The sequence below is a fragment of the Triticum dicoccoides genome, chromosome 4A (assembly GCF_002162155.2).
Source record: "Triticum dicoccoides isolate Atlit2015 ecotype Zavitan chromosome 4A, WEW_v2.0, whole genome shotgun sequence".
NCBI classification, from domain to species: Eukaryota; Viridiplantae; Streptophyta; class Magnoliopsida; order Poales; family Poaceae; genus Triticum; species Triticum dicoccoides.
In genome coordinates this window covers 722,785,431-722,791,537 of record NC_041386.1, presented here as the reverse complement: position 1 = coordinate 722,791,537, position 6,107 = coordinate 722,785,431, and positions in this window count along the sequence as shown.

The following is a 6,107-nucleotide window of genomic DNA, read 5'->3' as shown; positions in this document are numbered from 1 at the left end:
GTAGCAAAAACCGTCGGACATTACAATGGACCGTCGGGCATTAAATTGGATACCCGAGAGTTGGATTTTCACCGTCAAGAAATCTAGTATACCGTCGGTTATTAGTAGAGATACTTGTGGGTTGACAATAACCGTCGGCCATTGACACTACTATCGGCTATTACCGTAATATCCGATGGTCCGTCGGATATAACATTTCACCGTTGGAAATATGGGGATTTCTAGTAGGCATATAAACTCAACTTCCACATGCATGGTGGTATTCTTCGGATTTATTGATGACGTAGTCAAGAAAGAATCCAGCCAGTTCCTCTTGAATTGCTCGCATGCGATCTTCTGGTAGGAGTTCATTCCGCATCTCCCACATCTAATTTGAATAAGGGGGTCAATACATATATATGAATGAAACTGAACAGAAATGATGGTATTAAAATAAACTTGTGAATATTTTTGCTTACGCACTTCATATTGTCTTTTAGAGTAGCCCCGCCTATTCTTGATCATCGCGTTGTAGATGAACTCGCAGACATAGTATCCACAATAATTATTCCCGTCTTCCTGCCACAAGCACTTTACGAGAAACAGAGGTCAATCAAATTGATAATGAAGCATTATAAATGTCATTGATGAAAGTAGCTAGAATCAACGGGAGATGCGCAGAACTAGCTAGCTAGTAGTACTTACTTTCGGGTATTTCCATCACAGATCCCGCCGCAATGAAGTAACTTGTGCGGTGAATACTTTCCAAATCCAGCGAGACAAAGAAAACAATTACTTGATATCGTGAAATGAACAAAGTTGCCGATATGGTGCGATATTGATCGATTCAACTTACTTCTCGAGCATCTTAGACATGTCTGCATAGTCCTTAGGATCTTTTCGTCTCGAGTCTAAGACGTTTACTAGTCCCTGCTCAAGCTTAATCTCTAGGAGAAAATAGTGGAACCTGCGCACGCATGCATAACTCATCAATTACATTAATTACTATAACCTCGAGTAGTAATTAAGGGAAACCGAATATGCACAAGACAGTAACACTCACTTGAAGTTGTACGGAAAGAATATTGTATCTTTGTTTTGATTTATTACCACCTATCGTAGCAAGTTGTCCTCAGTTTCTTTGGCATGAAATGTAACCGTAAATTCATCTATGAGATTTGTGTTAATGAACCCGATATCATACATTTCAACTTTTCTGCATTAGACGATCTTCAATCTGCATAATATAGTGAGGATAATTATATATATATACAATGAAAGAGCTGAGCTATATATAGAGACTTAATGACAGAAGTAGTACTTACAGACAGTAGCAAGTGACCGTTAATTTATCGAGGGCCTTTAGATTGAAAAACCGGAAGAACTCCTCAAATGGAACAGACAACTCCTCAATGCCAACAAGGTCGTGCTGATCCTCTTTAACTTTCAGCGTCAAAGTATCGATTTTCTTCCCAGCTGACTGCTTTCTGCAGGTTTCCATGTACCAATCATGGAATCTTTGCATCATCGTTGTTAGAGTAGTTCCATCTTCGACGAGAGGCTTCCCGTACTCGTATTTGAATTCGTCCACCTCCATTATATCAAAATGTGCATCATCTCGTGCATGTAATCTGCAAGATTGGTACCGGGCGAGATCCCCGGATGATTAGCGACGATATCACTAGACACCTTGAGTGGGGGGCACGATTGATTCGTTTGTTCGCCGAGCTGGGGAATTTTTTCTCCACTTCTTCGTTCTTGTAACCTTTTGTCACTGCAAGTACTTCCCGACCGCTTCGCTTCCTTATATGTCCTCTCAGTAATGCGCTCATAGTTGGTTTGCGGTGGAGACAGTGGTGGTCACTGCAGGGCATCCAAAGTGCGCTTCGCTTTCACCGGATCTATCTTCTACTTCGTAGGTGGATGTCTCTTAGCTCTTTGCGTTTCAAAGTAGTCCTTCACTTGGGCTTGACAGATCTCCTCGTTTTCCTGTGCGGTCATCTCGTATGGTAACTTTTCTGGAGTCTTGAGAGATGGACCGAATCTGTATTGCCTCCTGCCTCTGGCTGTACTGCTAGACGCCGGAGCAGGCCGAGCGGCTGCACCTTTCTTCGTCCGTTGCTTACAAGGCGGAGGAGAAGGACTACGACGCTCCGGAGCAGCCGGAGCAGCGGCGGGTCTCTTCCGCCCTTGCTGACGTGGCAGAGAAGGAGGAGGCTGGCTGGCCGAGAGTGCCGGTGCAGGCGGAGAAGAAGGCGGAGTGCCACGACAACCGGAGAAGGAGGCAGAGTGCCCTGATCACTCGCCGGAGGAGCAGGCGGAGGAGGAGGCGGAGTGCCCTGACTCACCGGAGTAGGAGGAGGAGGCGGACGCGTCCAGTTCGGAAGGTTGATGAGCTCCTTCCACCATAGGCATGGAGTGTTCAGAGCAGAACCCAGCCGAGTCTCCCCTTCACCAGTAGGGTGGTCAAGCACGAGCTCCTCAAATCCCTTCGTTATTTCGTCCATCGTCACCCTAACATATCCTTCTAGAATTGGACGACAGTGAAAAGTTGCGCCGGGTTCAGGAGGTCGAGCAGAGCCAACAGCCCCCTTGACTTTGTAGTTCTGCCATTGCGTCATAAGGTGGCAATGTTGAGACTCTGTGATAGCATCCACGGGGTAACTAGCAAGAGCCGTGAAGACAGGATCCACCCGAAGCAGCTCGGTGGAAGCCACACTGCTTCTCCGCTGAGATGGCGGGGTAGCTTCGGGGGTAGGTTCGGTAGGTCACTTGCTTTGAACTACATCTCATTCCTCTAGCTTTCGCACCCTTGCGTGCAGCTCCTGCAGTTCGCTCTGCTCCACTTTCCTCCTCCTCTCTTGGCATTTGTAATCGCATGCGTCCAGAAACCCAGCCTTCCACAGAACGGAGCCTGGCGTGCCTCGTGTTCATCCAGGGTGCTCAGGATTCCCGAGGGCTATTGTGAGCTCGTCCTTCTCTCTCTCTGGAACGAACGTCCCTTCCTGCACTGCAGAGATATAATGCTGAAGCTTCTGACAGGTATTCGTAGTTGCTCACGCGTCCAAACACACTTCCTTGTTACAGGGTCCAAGGTTTCGCCAACCTCGAAGAACCAAGTCCGGCAACAGTCTGGCCAGTTCAGTGTCTCTGGTTCGACCCCTTTATCAAGCAGGTCATTCTCAGCCTTGGCCCACAACGGTCGGGCTTTGAGGCAGCCACCTCACCCCGTGCGATGGTGATGCTCCTTCTTCGCAGCATTTATCTTGTTTATCGCTGACATCTTCTTACTCCTCTCCGATTTCCTGTTGGCCACAAATGCGTCCCATTGATCTCTGAGCTTCTTGTACTGGCCGATGAATTCTGGTGTCTTTTCTTTGTCGATAAACTTTGCTTTCAGGTCATTCTTCCACTTCCTGAATAGATCTGTGATAACCCACAAGTATACGGGATAGTTGTAGCCTCTTTTGATAAGTAAGAGTGTCGAACCCAATGAGGATCTAAAGGTAGAACAAATATTCTCTCAAGCCCTATCTGCCACTGATACGACTCTACGCACGCTTAGTGTTCGCTTTACCTAGAACAAGTATGATACTAGAAGTACTTTTTAGGTGTTGTTGGATAGGTTTGCAAGATAATAAAGAACACGTAAATATAAACTAGGGGTTGTTTAGATAAAGAAGCAATAAAGTAAATATAGCGAGTGTGGAAAAGTGGTCGTAGTAGTTGCGGAATTGTCCCTAAGCAATTGACTATGTTACTAGACCGGTAATCACTATTGCAATTCTATTTGAGGGAGAGGCATAAGCTAACATATTTTCTCTTCTTCGATCATATGCATTTATGATTGGAACTCTAGCAAGCATCCGCAACTACTAAAGATCATTAAGGTAAAACCCAACCATAGCATTAAAGTATCAAGTCCCCTTTATCCCATGCGCAAACAACCTACTTACTCGGGTCTGTGCTTCTGTCACTCACGCCACCCAGCATAAGCAAATCATGAACATATTGCAAATCCTACAGCGGGGATCCCTCACGCTTGCGCGACACGGAGGGCACTATAGGACAACACAAATTATAAAACATTCAACTCAAACCAATCATAGCAATTCATCAATCACCGATAGGACAACGAAAATCTACTCAGACATCATAGGATGGCAACACATCATTGGATAATAATATGAAGCATAAAGCACCATGTTCAAGTACAGGGTACAGCGGGATGCAGGAGAGTGGACCGCTGAATATAGATGGGGGAAGGTGATGGAGATGTTGGTGAAGATGGTGGAGATGTTGGTGAAGATCGCGGTGATGATGATGGCCCCCGGCAGCGCTCCGGCGCCACCGGAAGCAAGGGGGAGAGAGCCCCCCTTCTTCTTCTTCTTCCTTGACCTTCTCCCCAGATGGGAGAAGGGTTTCCCCTCTGGTCCTTGGCTCCCATGGTGTGGGAGGGGCAAGAGCCCCTCCGAGATTGGATCTGTCTCTCTGTCTCTCTCTGTTTCTGCGTTCTCAGATCCTTCCCCTTCACCGTTTCTTTTATATCCGGAGATTCGTAACTCCGATTGGGGTGAATTTTCGCCCATATTTTTCTCATAAAATTAGCTTTCTTGCGGCAAAAGAAGGGCATCAACCGCCTTACGGGTGGCCCACGAGGGTGCCAGGCACGCCCAGGGGGGAGGGTGTGCCCCCCTGTCTCGTGGCCACCTCGGACACCGTTTCGCGTTGATTCTTCCTCCGGAAAATCCCAAATATTCCAAAATAATTCTCCGTCCGTTTTTATCCTGTTTGGACTCTGTTTGATATTGGGTTTTTGCGAAACATAAAACATGCAACAGACAAGAACTGGCACTGGGCACTGGATCAATATGTTAATCCCAAAAATAGTATAAAAAGTTGCCAAAAGTATAGAATAATATTCGCATGGAACAATCAAAAATTATAGATACGACGGAGACGTATCAATCTTCTATCTTCTTGAGAGCAAAGGACTTGATCAATGGCTCTATAACTGGATTCTCCGGATCCTCCTCTTCCGGTACGGTGAAATTTACCTTCAGCGCTTTCCAAAGATCCTATTTCTATCTATCTTCGACAAAAGAAACTTGAAGCTCTTCATCCTTAGGCTCATTACATAGCTCGATGCTGAGCGGGATCATATCCCTAACAAGAACCCCGCACTGAGCAGTAAATGTGTCCTTGGTCCGGAGGGGTTCAATCGGTTGGCCATCGCGTGCGATTGCTGTGATCGTGAACCTTCCATCCGAGCGCAACTTTTCTTTGGGCCTCGTCTCTTTACTGAAGTTGTTCCCGATCCAGAGGGCTAGAAAAAAGAAGAAAGTCAAGATTTAATATGTGTAGATACCAAGACCATGAATGCATCAATTAGCTAGTCAGCACAGGCTTAATTAATATATATACCTGGCCGGACTCTGTTCGATTATCGGAGCCTCCATCACGGTCTCCTTCTTGCACCGGCATTCAGTCACCGGTCACGGTCTCCTCCGTTTTTCGATAACCGTAGACTGTTTCTTCACCCTCTCCTTCCATACCACCGGTTTCGTTGAGATACGACATGACATAACCTCCGGCTGCGATTCTGTCCCCCAACACCCGTTTTGCTTCCTCATCTCGGCCGTGCTCCATAGTTTCTGCAAATATTACAACATGGCAATTATTATGCAAACATGACAGATGGATATATTAGTGGCAAACGTAGACCTAGATATAGCTAATCACAATAAGGAATTATATTAATTAATGGCCTCGACGCTTCTCTAGGGTTTGGGGTGGCCTCGGCAACGCTTAAACGGTTCGGGGTGGCCTTGACGACAACGCTCTTTTAACTTGGTAAAGGAGGGGGTATACCGACAACGACGACATACATACATGGAAAAAAATGTTATCAGGGAGTGGGTATATCGACCCCCCCCCCTCATGTCGAAGTTATCGGGGAGGTGGTATATCGACCACCCCCCCCCCCTCATGTTGAATATATATTGAATTCCTGAGAGAGTTAGGAACCGGAGCGGGACTCCTCCCCCGTCATGTCTGATGAGTTTTTACTCCCTATCTCCCATGAAACATTCATCGAACAAACTTAATACGAGTTTTAACACAAAACA